The sequence below is a fragment of the Pongo abelii genome, chromosome 10 (genome assembly GCF_028885655.2).
Source record: "Pongo abelii isolate AG06213 chromosome 10, NHGRI_mPonAbe1-v2.0_pri, whole genome shotgun sequence".
NCBI classification, from domain to species: Eukaryota; Metazoa; Chordata; class Mammalia; order Primates; family Hominidae; genus Pongo; species Pongo abelii.
This window is the reverse complement of record NC_071995.2, coordinates 117491237-117505913: the sequence shown is the minus strand read 5'-3', so window position 1 is coordinate 117505913 and position 14677 is coordinate 117491237. Positions and strand designations below refer to the sequence as shown.

At 41.8% G+C, this 14677-nt stretch overlaps 1 long non-coding RNA gene across 1 annotated transcript; it reads left to right on the top strand.

The window, feature by feature from the left end:
• The first annotated feature begins 8071 nt into the window (after positions 1-8071).
• On the top strand, positions 8072-14076 carry LOC134759473 (uncharacterized). Its single transcript, XR_010135696.1, has 4 exons — positions 8072-10275; positions 10805-10884; positions 12755-12859; positions 13220-14076. It is a non-coding gene; the product is annotated as an uncharacterized LOC134759473 (long non-coding RNA).
• The last annotated feature ends 601 nt before the right edge of the window (positions 14077-14677 follow it).

Here is a 14677-nt window from a genome sequence, read left to right as displayed (position 1 = left end):
ATAAATGGTGCTGGGAAAACTGGCTAGCCATATGTAGAAAGCTGAAACTGGATCCCTTCTTACACCTTATACAAAAATTAATTCAAGATGGATTAAAGACTTACATGTTAGACCTAAAACCATAAAAACCCTAGAAGAAAACCTAGGCAATACCATTCAGGACATAGGCATGGGCAAGGACTTCATGTCTAAAACACCAAAAGCAATGGCAACAAAAGCCAAAATTGACAAATGGGATCTAATTAAACTAAAGAGCTTCCACACAGCAAAAGAAACTACCATCAGAGTGAACAGGCAACATACAGAATGGGAGAAAATTTTTGCAACCTACTCATCTGACAAAGGGCTCATATCCAGAATCTACAATGAACTCAAACAAATTTACAAGAAAAAATCAACCCCATCAAAAAGTGGACAAAGGATATGAACAGACACTTCTCAAAAGAAGACATTTATGCAGCCAAAAAAACACATGAAAAAATGCTCATCATCACTGGCCATCAGAGAAATGCAAATCAAAACCACAATGAGATACCATCTCACACCAGTTAGAATGGCCATCATTAAAAAGTCAGGAAACAACAGGTGCTGGAGAGGATGTGGAGAAATAGGAACACTTTTACACTGTTGGTGGGACTGGAACCATTGTGGAAGTCAGTGTGGCGATTCCTCAGGGATCTAGAACTAGAAACACCATTTGACCCAGCCATCCCATTACTGGGTATATACCCCAAGGACTATAAATCATGCTGCTATAAAGACACATGCACACGTATGTTTACTGTGGCACTATTCACAATAGCAAAGACTTGGAACCAACCCAAATGTCCAACAATGATAGACTGGATTAAGAAAATGTGGTACATATACACCATGGAATACTATGCAGCCATAAAAAATGATGAGTTCATGTCCTTTGTAGGGACATGGGTGAAGCTGGAAACCATCATTCTCAGCAAACTATCACAAGGACAAAAAACCAAACACCGCATGTTCTCACTCATAGGTGGGAATTGAACAATGAGAACACATGGACACAGGAAGGGGAACATCACATACCGGGGACTGTTGGTGGGGGGAGGGGGGAGGGATAGCATAGGAGATATACCTAATGCTAAATGGCGAGTTAATGGGTGCAGCACACCAACATGGCACATGTATACATATGTAACAAACCTGCATGTTGTGCACATGTACCCTAAAACTTAAAGTATAATAATAATAAAATTTTTAAAAAAACTTTCATGATCTATTTCCTTTCAGTATCTTGTGCCTTGTCACTATTTCCTGCTTCTTACTTTGGCATCGAGGGATTTTTGAAGCATTGCTAAAGCTAATTGTTTGGGTCAATAAAGGAGAGGGCTTTGCCCAATGCAGTACTAAAACTATCCTCTAAATAAATGACATTTACATTGAGTGATTTCCCACTTCCATGGTTGGGTTTCTGCTGAACTTCTCAGAATTCTCCTTCCTACCTTCCACCCAATTCTGCAGCCCAACGATTTACAGTTCCTTGAGCATGCTTACTTGCTCCGGCTTCCTTGCTTTTGCAACTTCTGAGCCCTCCTCCAATAACACTTTATCAATTACAATGCATTTGACTGTAATTAACAGAATACCCAACTAAAAAATAGCTTAAATTATAAGGAACTTAAACTAGTTTGTTCAGCAGCTCAACAATGACATAAAGGACATTTCCACCTTTTCAATCCACTTGCTTCCCGTTGGCTTTTATCTTCAGGTGTTTCCACCCTTAGGGTGGCAAAATACTTGCCACAGCTCCAGGCATCACAACTCACACAACAGCATCCAAAGGCATTCAGAAGAGGACTTTCCCAGAAGCTCCTGCCCTCACCAGAATTTCTCTCAAATTTTTACTGACCAAAAAGTTCTCAAACTTCCCAGGAGTAAAATTTATCAAGCCTTGACCCTCTCTCTGCTCCATTCCTAAATGTCTCCAGACCTTCCCCTAGCCTTTACTCTGATTTTGTTTATTACTTTACCAACATTTCCTGAGTATGAATAAGCGCCAGGTACTCTGCTAAGCACTCTACAAACATTATCTTATTTAGCCCTTACAACAATTCTGTGAGATAAGCACTGTTATCCCCATTCTAGGGTTGAGAAAACCAAGCCTGGAAAGGTTAAGGGATACACACCTAGCAAGAGGCAGAGCCAAGATTCAAATCCAAGTCTGTCCAACTCGAAAACCCAAGCTTTCAAATGTTCTTGGTCCTCCTACTCCTGTCCCCTCTTGACACTTTTTGCCCCTCAATTTCTCCTCCTCTTTTATGCAGAATTATCCCTATCTGACAGATCCTTCCCCTCTGCTTAGCAACATGTTCAGATCTTCCTATGATTAAAGAAAAAAATGAGAGCCATTTCCCTTCACCCTGTTCTCTCCTCAATCTATCAAACCTCTCAAAAGTACCGTCTTCACACTTACAGATTCCACATCCTCGGCACACATGTACTTCCCTTAATCTAGCATCCTCCCCATCTCCCCACTGAAACTGCTCTGCCCAAAGCTATCAGCAACCTCATGATAGCCACTCAAATGGCTTCTCCCCATGCTCCTTCCTTCTGGACCTGATTAATTAGCAGGGCAGTCAGGCAGGTACCCAGGGCTCCAGTCTACATAGGACTCTAAAATATCACTGTAATACCACAAAAGGAAGAAAAATGTGTTTACCAGAACTCCTTCCAGGGATAGTACAGTGTGCTGTTGGAAAACAAATTTTGAAAAGCTACTTGGGGAAGGGCTGAGAGATCTCCCCAAAAGCACGCTTGAGTGCTGGCAAATGATTTCTAACTGCCCCCTTTGAGGGTTGGTCACTTTAACTGCAGGGCTTTGGTTTTGCTGAATATGGAATGCAATCTGGGAGCCACAGCTCATCGTCTGGGTCAAGAGGGGAGAGGCCTTTGCCCCATGCAGTGCTCAGGCTGTCCTCTAAATCAATGCCAAGTGAATATTTAAAGAACATCAGTATGAAGTGTGCAAAAGTATTAGCCTGCTCTGGGTCCCATATTTCTCAATTTCTCAGTCTGAATCTCTCTGCCGTATATAATTTAGCCAACATACTCTGTGGCCTGGTCTACTTCCTTCTGGGTTCTGGTACCCCACTGGTTATCCCTCTCTTTTCTTCTTCTTTCTCTCTCTAACTCTCTCATCTCTTCTGTGTTACTGGTTCCTCTGACTCTTCCTATCCCCACAATAAGGACATTTTCCCAAGCTCTAACTTCAGACTCCTCTCTCTACACTTTTTCTCTCCTGATCTCAGCCATTTCCATGTGTATTATTAGTTATCTACTGCTGCATAACAAAGTACCCCCAAAACTTGGTGGCTAAATAGAACAAACTTTTCTTAACTCACACTTTCTTTGGGTCAGGAATCCAGGAGTGGCTTCTCCAGGTGATTCTGGCTCAAGGTCCCTCATGAGGCAGCAATCAGGTGTCAACCAGGGCTGCAGTCATCTCAAGGCTTGACTGGGGGAGGACCCACTCCCAAGCTCGCTCATATTGCTGTTCGCAGGCCTCAGGTCCTTACCACATGTGGCTCTGCACAGGACTGCATTACAACATTGCAGTGGGCTTCCACAGAGTGAGCAATCGAAGAGAACACAAGATGGAAACCACAGTCTTTTTACAACCTAATATCAGCCTGACATCCTATCACTTCTGCTGTATTCTATACAATTAAAGTGAGTCAATAAGTCCAGCCCACACTCAAGGTTGGGGGGATTATACGAAGGCATGAAAACCAGGAGATGAGGACCACTGGGGCCTTGTTAAGGTCTGTGTACCACCCCACGGCTCTCCCATTTAAGAGGAGTCCCCACCTCTGTCATGACTTTTTTATCTCTCCCTTCTATGCATCCCAACCACCTGCTAAATGATTCCATGTGGACATGGGAAATTGCTGCCACCTCATATTCTTCCTACTTCAAACCAACTTTTTTGTGATCCCTTAAAGCAGCCCAAGTTGCCTTTTCTCTTTCACTGATGGCAATGCTGTTTTGTTCCTGAAGTGTTAGGCCTCTGAGTCATCCTTTATTCTTTAACAAATATCATCATTGTCACTGTTTATTGAGCCGAGCCCTGCTATGTGCCAAGCACTTTCATAAAAATTACACTATTTAATTTTGGCAGCACTATGAGATGGATATTACCACCCCCATTTTGCAGGTGAATGAACCCATTTTTCTTTCAAAGAGAAGTAGATCTGGAGTCAGGCCCTGTTCTGTGCGCTGAGACACAGCAATGAACAAAACAGGCACAGTCCCTCAGGGAGCTGATACCCAAACAGGAGAATTCTAGTGTACAAAGTAGTTCACAACTGAGATCACGTGTTGTATATAGTTGACAACAGGGCTTAGACCCAAACAGACTTGGGTTCAAGCCCCAGCTTACCCACTTATCAGATGTGTGACTTGGGATGAGTTATCAAATCTTTCCAGTCCTCCATTAAGATAATAGTACCCACCTCATGCAGCCATTTTCAGTAGTAAATAAGATACCACAAGTAATCCACTTAGCACAGAGTCTAGCACACCAAGGTTCCATAAAAGGAAGTTTGTAATGATGACAAATGATGATGGTAGTGATATTGCCCAACTCACAGCAACGACTATAATTGCTAACACTTATGGACAACTGCCATGTGCCAGACACTTTTCTAAGCCCATACATGCAAGAATTCACTTGATTCTCATATCATCTCTATTATCATCTCTGTTTTACAGATGAAGAAACCGAGGCACAGAGATGTTAAGTAACTATCCAAGGACACAAAGCCAGCAAGTAGAAGAAACAGAATTTGAACCCAGGCAGACTAGCTTCGGAGCCAGGAACTTGATAGAATTTTTGAAGACTCCCAAAAAACCCAGGGAATCCCAGTGGTATGTGTGTCTATGTGCATAATTGTGTATATATCTATTTGTGTGTGTAAGTGACTATGTAGGTGGGATTATGTGACTACACAAATGTATTAGACTGTGTATATGTACATGAAACCATGTGTGGGTCTATGTATGAGCACAATTATGTATGTGTGATTATGTGTATGTATTTGTACATATGACTACATATGTTCTATGTGTATGTGTCTTTGTATGTGACTATATGTCTATATGGATCTAGGTGTGTGACCGTGTATGTGGCTGTGTATGTGGCTCTGTGTGTTCTACAGGTGTGTCTGTGTGTGTGAGTGAGTATATGCATGTGTTAGACTGTATGTATTTTTGTGTATGTATATGTACTCACACTGTATTGGGAAGAGAGAAAGAAACTTACATTCTGGTAACATTATGCATTCTCTTTGCACTTGGGCATGTAGCTTTTGGTTATGAGAATTCTTGCTTATTTTTCTTAAGCCCTCTCCTTATTCTAAAGTATGATCCCCACTTGTGGTTCAGGAAATTTTGAAAAAGTCCCTACTGGCAACATAGAACCTGTCTCTTAAGGGCTTATAAAAAGAATTCAAAAATTCACTTAAACTGATAAATTATAGGGAGATTTTCTCAGTAAAGAAGACAAATAAATTATACAGTATTTCACTCCAATGTACTCTCCTCTTTCACTCTATATGTTTCTACAATATTACAGGAAGAACAGCTCTATGGAATGCAGGTTCTGCAGTCAGCCTGTTGGTGTCCTTCTGTCTCCAGCCCCAAACTTGATGTCTTCATCACAATGGCTTGACAATTTGCAAACTCCTTCCCCACTGAGGATGTCCCCACTTGGAAATGACCAGTTCAGGCATTAACAAAACCCACCTTCCACATTCCTCCGTCTTTTCTTCCTTTATATCTTACCTTAGGTTTTTCCCCTTCCCGATTTCCAACTCTCCCTCCCACCGCTGTTCCTTCCTTTTATTTCCCATCTTTGCCCATAAAATTAGCAAGCAGTAGTGGTTAACAGCTAGGGATTTGGTGTCTGACTCATCTCTACCATTTACTACCTGTGTGACCTTGAGTATTTTAATCTCTCAGAGCCTCAGGTCCTTCCTCTGAAAAATGAGGCTTATTGTGAGGATGAAATGAAATATGTAAGTATGGTGCTTAGAATTGTGCCTGGCACATGGTAAGCACTAAATTTCTATTAGAAGTGATTATTAAATTCACAATGAATCACCATGTGGACTCAATTTTCCTGAGTAAATGGTTTTACATCTGTTAAGAACAGGCCTCTAGTCAAGGGTGAATTTGGTCTGGCTTCATGCCATGGTTGAGAAGACAGACCCAGGTTGAAACATGACCTCCACAACATACTGACTTTGTGACCTTGAGTGACAGACTTAAACTCTCCAGGCATCAGTTTCTTCAGCTGTCAGATGGAAACAATAACAGTCCCCACCTGCAGATCATGAGGTCAAGAGATCAAGACCATCCTGGCCAACATGGTGAAACCCCATCTCTACTAAAAACACTAAAATTAGCTGGGCATGGTGGTGTACACCTGTAGTCCCAGCTACTCGGGAGGCTGAGGCAGGAGAATCACTTGAACCTGGGAGGCAGAGGTTGCAGTGAGCCGAGATCACGCCACTGCACTCAGAGTGAGACTCTGTCTCAAAAAAAAAAAAAAGTAGTCCCCACCTCTCAGGAATGTTCAGAATCTGGTGCATAGCAAGTTCTCAATCAGCAGTTATTATTAGAATTGGAGTAGACCCTTCTCTTTACAGCCCATAAACTCCCCTTGTACATTTTTAGCCCTTCTCCCTCTCTCTACTTAGTCTTGAACCCTCCTCACTTCCCATTGACAGACAGAACTAGGAAAGTTCACATGAGTGTTTATTCAATGCTGTATCTGCTATCTATTGCTGTCTCAAAAACCACTCCCCAAAATTCAGTGGCCTAAAACAACAACAATCATTTATTTTGATCATGAATCTGCAATTTGATCAGGACTTGGCAGGGATGACAATTCTCTGCTCCATGCAGCATTGAATGAGGCAGGTCAACTGGGAGCTGGATGTTCCACTTTCAAGATGGCTCAATAACATGGCTGGCCAGTTGGTGCAGACTTTAGGCTGGGAATTCAGCCAAAGCTGTAGTCTGGGGAGCTTGGTCCCTCTCCACATGGGCCTCTCCACAGGCTGCTTGGGCTTTTGCACAGCATGGGTGGCTGTGTCCCAAAAGTGAATATCCCAAGAGAACAAGGAGGAATTGCATAGCATTCTTATGAAATAGCCTGGGATGACATATAGCACCACTTCCATGGTATTCTATTGCTGAAGGTCATCTCAAAGGTCCACCCAGGTTCAAAGGGAAGGGACACAGACTCTTGATTGGGGAGTGCTAAGACTCCAGAAAAGCATGTGAGATTGGATATATTGTTATGGTCATCTTTAGAAAATACAGTCTGTCATACTTAGCTAATTACTCTCTCTCTCCCCTACCTCCCACCCTCCAAATAAAGCATTCTACATTAAGTAGCTACCTTCTCCAAACAGCCTTGATTAGGTTAGAGCTAAAGAAAGTCAAGCTAGCAGCCTCACAAGCCACTAAACTGACTCCATGTTCCTAGTTGGTTTAGATTTTCTGTGTGAATCCATTGGTTTGGGCAGCTTTGCCTCCATTTATCTGGTCATTTGCTAGAGATGATTCTGAGAAGGGTGGGTGGAGACAAGAAAATAATATCACAAATACTGTGGTCAAGCTCAACCCCTCAGTGAGGAATGTAAAAGTGGAGACCCAGGAAAGTGAACTGAAGTGAACCCAATCAGATGGGTTGGTGCCAGGACCTATAACCATCTCCTGATCCCAAAGTCAGTGCTCCTTGCCACTACTGCACTGCCTTGGGGCCTACGGAATTTTCATAACATGTTTATTTGCTGATAAGAACTAGCTAAAGTTTCAATGCAGGTGGCCATGCCCTGGCCAAGTCCCTTCTGACTGGGCAGCCTCAAGCAATCAGGTTTTATCCCATGCATGTGATGATGTGAGTTCACCCTGCCATGGGACAGCTGATTGGCTTAAGTTTAATCACCTGACCTAAAGGCAGCCAATCCAGAGGCTGAGTACATAAGATGGAGCTGAACCAATCAGATTCTCTCTCTCAGGAGTGTGGCTTAAATGAAAGAAGGCATCTGTCATGGAAGCTGAAGGAACAGAACAGAGCCAGCATGGTCGCCATGCCTGTAATCCCAGCACTTTGGGAGGCTGAAGCGGGCCGACCATGAGGTCAGAGTTTGAGACCAGCCTGGCCAACATGGTGAAATCCCGTCTCTACTAAAGATACAAAAAATTAGCTGGCACGAGCCTGTAATCCCAGCTACTCGGGAGGCTGAGGCAGGAGAATTGCTTGAACCCGGAAAGCAGAGGTTGCAGTGAGCCGAGATCGCGTCACTGCACGCCAGCCTGGGTGACAGGGCGAGAATCCGTCTCAAAAAAATAAAAAGAACAGAACAGAAACTGAACAGGAACAGAAGCTGAAAAGTCACGAGGCAGAGTGTGACGATTGGAGCCACCTCAAAAGTCTTATGCAAGCTGCTATTTAGATGAGCAGAAACGATGAGTTAGAGATGAAGCTGGTAGTTTGCAGAGAAGGGAGTGAAACAGTCCCAAAATAGACACAAGGTGTGACAAAAAAGAAGAGGGAGAAGACTGTCACTAGAGCTATGTCATATTCTGAGAACTTCCCATTCCAGTTCCAGAGACTTTACCATTAAACCCCTTTAATTTACACTGGCCTATGTCCTTTGCTGTCACTTCACTGCCTTACCTCTCTAAAACATGTAGATAGGATTCGCCCATTTCACAGATAGAGAAACTGAAACCCGGAAACATTAACTGGCTTACCCAAGATCACACAGCCATTGAGTGGCACAGCCGAGCCTGGTGTGCAGAGCATATAGGATGCCTGAGCCCTTTCTTTCATATCTTCTTTGAAAGGTTGTCCCTCTTTGATATGTCCCACTAATTAGCATCCTCACCACCATCCCTTCCAGGGACTTGTTTCTTGGAGGCTGCCACGAAGTTTGTTTTAGCGACAAACCTGTCCTTGACAGATGACTTTGCCTTGGGATGCCATCTCCCCGATGGAATTCTTTGATTCCACCCCTTCCCCAAGCTGAGTTAATTGCCAAGACTGTGGGGGAAATTACACCACCTCCTCGGTTCACCCAGCAGGACACCAATCCTTAACAAAGCAACTTTCTGACAAAGTATGTTAGATGCCCTCAGACAAAACTTTCCTAGCAGGGGATTGGAGAGGGAGAAAAATTAAAGGCAGAATAGAAAGTGGGGGGAGAGAGAGAGCGATTTCTTTCCATTGATTTCTTTGCCAATGAGAAGTCTTTAAAAATCACTTTTTAGCTGTAGCCCTCAGATGCATGAGCTGCTATGCTGACAGAAGAGGGGAAAAAATCAAACTCTGAATCAGATCAAACTGTGATCTTTCATTCTTCTGAACAGGCAGCCGTCTTGGCAAATGGAAAATTAGAAATTCAAACAAAAGGAAGAGGGAATATCTGAGGTAGAGTTGGCCTTGGGCAAAAATTGTGAGGTTGGTAAGTCTGACTTCAGAACTCCACAGTGCCCCATCCTCTCCCTGCTTCCCGCCCTGGGCAGATTCTACCTTGAGTTAGGTGAGGAAAAGAGAAACATAGCTTTGCCTCCCTCCCAGCTTCTCCTTCTAATTCCTGGTGGACCTTTTTTGACTTGTCTTATTCAGTCTTGGTGTTATATGTCCTATTACTGTTTTGTGCTGATAGCAACTGCCCAGAAGGGGCTAACTGATAGTTAAAGCAGTTAATTAAATAATAAATGAAATCTAAGCTGTAGATATACCCTCCTCACCAATCCATGGATATTTGAGATTTGAAAGAGAGAGCTCCAGAAGTGCCCAAATTCTTCAAGGCATAAAGACTGTATAAGGGAGGAATAGCAGATAGTGCAGTGATTGAGGGGTGTGGTGGATGCCACCTCACATGCTGCCAAGACCCCCCCTTAGAGATGAGAGACTTATTATCCTAACTTCTGGAGTACTTTTGGAAAAGTGTCCTCTGCAATCAGCCCCTTCTTGCTTCAGCTGAAGAGAGCTATCTCATCCAAGCTACCTCATCCAAGGTCATGCCCCCATCTCTGGGCAGCCTGCATCCAACTACTAATTAACAGAGGGTATACAGGCCCAGCCTGTTTGCTGAGACAACTTCAGTGACAAGTATGAAGCATCACCGCATCTTCAGAACTCCCCATAACTTTGGCTGAGGTTTCTGTTGAGACTATATTGCGGCTGATTTTCTTTTTTCAATCCTGCTTCCTTCCCTTCCCCCAGTAAGTACTGATCCCAAAAGCTCTCCTTAATAAACCTCTGGCCTGGCAATCCCCAACTCACAGTCTGCCTCCCAGGGGAATCCAACCTACAGCAGGGTAGTAGAAAAGCCTAATTGGCAGAGCCAACATTCTACTGTTTGGAAATGGTATTTCCTGGAGTTGGGCAATCCTGAAGCCCTGCTTCCTGTCAGTGCCTTAAATCATACCATTCATCCCATAAGCATAAATGAGTACCTGGCTATTTACTCTATGGACCTCTAAGATTAGGCTTTCCGGGTTCCTGATTCCTTCACTGTGGCCCATTATTTCCACTCCGGGTTTCCAATATGCTTTCTCTGCATCCCTATATGGCTTGCCAAGCTACTGCCCCACATCCTGATACTTCTCCCAATCTAGTCTTTAAAATGTGCATGTTCTATGTTTGCCACCATTGGGCAAGCCTTTACTTGGCCTCCATTTCCTCATCTATCATGTGACAGAGGCTGATGATCATTTACAAACATCTATTATCCTCTCCTTCCTTTCCCAGAGTATATGGTCAACCACCCAGATATTTCTCAACCTGCCTCCCAGTGGGGTGCCATGTAACTACATTCTGGCCAATGACATGTAAGTAGAAGAAACTACCTGGTGTATGTAACTTCTATATTGTGTACCTAAAAGCAAGCTGTTTTCCTTCCATATTTCTTTTCTTCTTTCTGCTGAATAAGAAATTGCAAGTGGAACAGCTGCTTTAGATCCATAAATGGAAGCCAGCTTCAGACCACCAAACTCTGCCAGTTAACAAGAGAGAAATAAGCTTCTATCCTGTTTAAGCCATTGTATTTGGAAGCCTCTTAGTGGTAGTATTTTTGCATGCTATTATGAACAATATGTGTAAAAAGGAGTTAATAACCCTTACAAGCTTCCTAACATCTAATTACCTTCAATGAGCATTTCTTTATCCTATTCCTAGTGAACTTCATCTCTAGAAATAGGGGTTTGAAAAGAAGGGATCTCAGGAGATACAGAATGACACAAGGAAAGATCCTGAGTTCGGTGCCCAGATAAACCTGAGTTCACCCTACACAAGCTCTGTAATCCAGGGCCAAGTAACTTAACCTTTCTTTGCCTTTGTTTTTTTATCTGTAAAATGTTGATAAGAATTGGAGGTACTTCATAGGATGGTTGTGAAAATCAGAAGAAAAAATGTATGTAATATGCTTATATAAATGCCTGTTATGTGACAGTTTCTAATTTTGTATAAACAGACTCTCATTCAAGCCTGGCTGTTATTATTAGACGGGCTGCTTTGCCTAAGTGACATGATTATGTGCTCTGGAACCAGGCAGTCTGGATTGGAATCCAAGATCCTCCACATGCAATACATATGAACTTAGGTAGGTTATTAAAGCGTTCTAGGTCTTAATTTCCACCAGAAATTATAATAGTATCTACTGCATAAGTTTTTCATAAGGATTGAAGGAGTTTGTCATTTTAAAGCCCTAGTAGAGTGACTAGTAGATGGTAAGATTTCAATGCATTCTATCTTTTGACTACGTTTATCAAAGACTCCCTACAGGGCTGACATACTAGGACTCTCCTCACAAAATTAAAAGGCAACAAAAGTCCTAACCAAAGGATACTGCACAGTACGATGCTCTATGAAAAGTTAGATTTGCCCTCCATAATGTGTCATTGGTTGAAATTCTCATTATTGGAGTCATACCTTTAAATTAAGGGTGTGTTTTCATTTAAAAAATTCTAGCCCCAAGCCAAAATACATTAAGAAAAAAAGAGGCTTCCTGACCTATTTGACAACTCAGCAGAAATCTTCTCAGCCATTTATTCATTTAAATACTTTCTAAGCAGCTATAAGCATAGCTCAAGCTTCTCAAGATTAAAAAAAGAAGAAAAACTTAAAAAAGGAGTTTCCCAAGACTATAAGCTCAGATTGTAAATAAAAAGGGCAATGGCAGACACTATTAATCAACTCATCAATACTTATTCTCCTTCTTTGTTGATAACAAAATCAAATTTTGTTTGGAAGAGTGAAGTGCCAACTCAAGGCGGTGGGTTGTGATTGGTCTTAGTTGATCATGACAATCTTGTTTATGATTCCCAGCTTCTCTTGCAGTTAGAGATGGTCATGTGACCCGGGTATAGCCAACAAACATAAGCAAAAGCCTACTAAGGGTGCAGTCCTCAGAAAACATCTGCATTTCTGAAAAGAGGAGACAGAAGCAGCTGGTGTGATGTCTCTGCCTTTTCCCTGTTCCTCTTCTTTCCATCTTGAACATATATGAGACATCTGACACTGAAGCAGCTATTGCATGACCTTGAGATAACAAGCATCAGAGAAAGGCTGAGGAAAAAAACAGCCTGACATTTCCAAGCCATTCACTGAACCAATAATAGCAACAATGCACCTCCTGAATTCTTGTTAGAAGCTACTATAGATGTGTTTTACTTGCAGCTCAATGTATTCCCAACTTTACAGATCCTTCCACAGAATTTGGAGCTGTAGCAGGCAGATCCAGATAGTAGGTTCCAAGGTCATATAGGAGGATCTTCTTGTATCCAAGTTGTGAGGATGATATGGAAGGTAAGATGAAGAGGGTGCTAAAGCAAAACCACTTCTATTTCATTATTATACTTGTTACCATCATTTAACTCAACCCAGTCTTGGGTGAATTTCCCTATTGTGGATCTAAGCGGCTTATTGATGATCCTATGGGGCACAATTCACCTAATAGCAGAGAGACTATGTGGTTTCTGCCCTCAAATAATAGCTCTGCTCTATTTGGACAGCCACTCCCCCAGCCCACAGCTTTTTCTTTCCTATCATTTCTGTTCTAGCACATAGCAATTCTGTCCCAAAGGCTTCCTGTGCATTTTCAACTCTGCAATCACCCAGCAGTTGGTAAGACCTATTAATATTTCAACTTGTTTTTTTCAATTGGAGGGCCATGACACTCATGGAACACAAACCATCTATTTGTCTACCACAAAATGCACCCAAGTGTCTCAAAATGCTCTTCTGGTTACAAAATGAGACACTGCTTCAGGACCTTGGAGAGCGCCCCTCCAGGTTAATACAGTCAGTATCTCCAGGACCTCCCTGAGATCCACGGGATGGCATTTTCTCTTCTTGACATTAGCCAGAAAAACAAAAACAAAAACAAAAATTAAGCAAACAACATGGGCTGGCATGAGAAAATAATTTATTTCACTTGAAATATGGCAATCTTCCTCAGAGGGAGTTTGGAGGAAAATGTTTATATTTAGCAAGATTAAGACAATAATAATTCACTAAGTACCTGCTATATGCCAGAAATGTAAGACGTTGTTGTCATTTTATGTATGCAAAAGCAGAGGATTAATAAGCTACTATATCATACACTTCCTAAATGCCAGACACTCTGCTAAGATACATATACAAATATATTCCATATCTACAAATGGAGTGCTACAATATATCTCTTCACCACAATCCTCTGATGTTACACTGACATACTTTGCTATGTGGATCTATTCAGTTCCTGATTTTAAATAAAAATGATTTAGATAGTGAAAGATACTTATATTATTGGCCCCATTTTGTGTAAATAAATTGAGGCAGGTAGTACATAGCTCTGAATAGCAGTAACAGAATTCACTTGAGGCAATCTGGTCATAACTAAGGTGACTATTTAATTTACTGTGCAAAAATGCCATTCTTCTAGACAACCCACAGATTAGGAGAAAATGTTCGCAAACTATCCATCTGACAAGGGATTAATAACCAGAATATATAAAGAGCTCAAATAATAGCAAAAAAAATCTGATTTTAAAATGGGTAAAAGATCTGCACAGACATTTCTCAAAAGAAGACATAGAAATGGCCAACAGGTATATGAAAAAAATGCTCAGTATCACTAATCATCAGGGAAATGTAAGTCGAAACTGCAATGAGACACCATCTCATCTCAATTAAAATCGCTTGTATCAAAAAGACAGGCAATAACAGATGCTGGCAAGGATGTGGAGAAAGGTGAACCCTCATACACTATTGGTGGGAATGTAAATTCATACAGCCGCTGTGGAAAACAGTATGGAAGTTTCTCAAAAAACTACAAATAGAACTACCATGTGTTCCAGTAATGTTACTACTGGGTATATATCCAAAAGAGAGGACATCAGTATATCAAAGAGATATCTGCACTCCTACATCTATTGCAGCACTATTCACAATAGCCAAGATGTGGAATCAAGCTAAGTGCCCATCAATGGATAAATGGGTAAAGAAAATACAGTGTCTATGCATAATGGGATATTATTCAGCCATAAAAAATGAAATTCTGTCACTTGCAGCAACATGGATGGAACTGGAGGTTATTATGTTAAGGGAAATTAGCAAAGCACAGAAAGACAAATTACCACG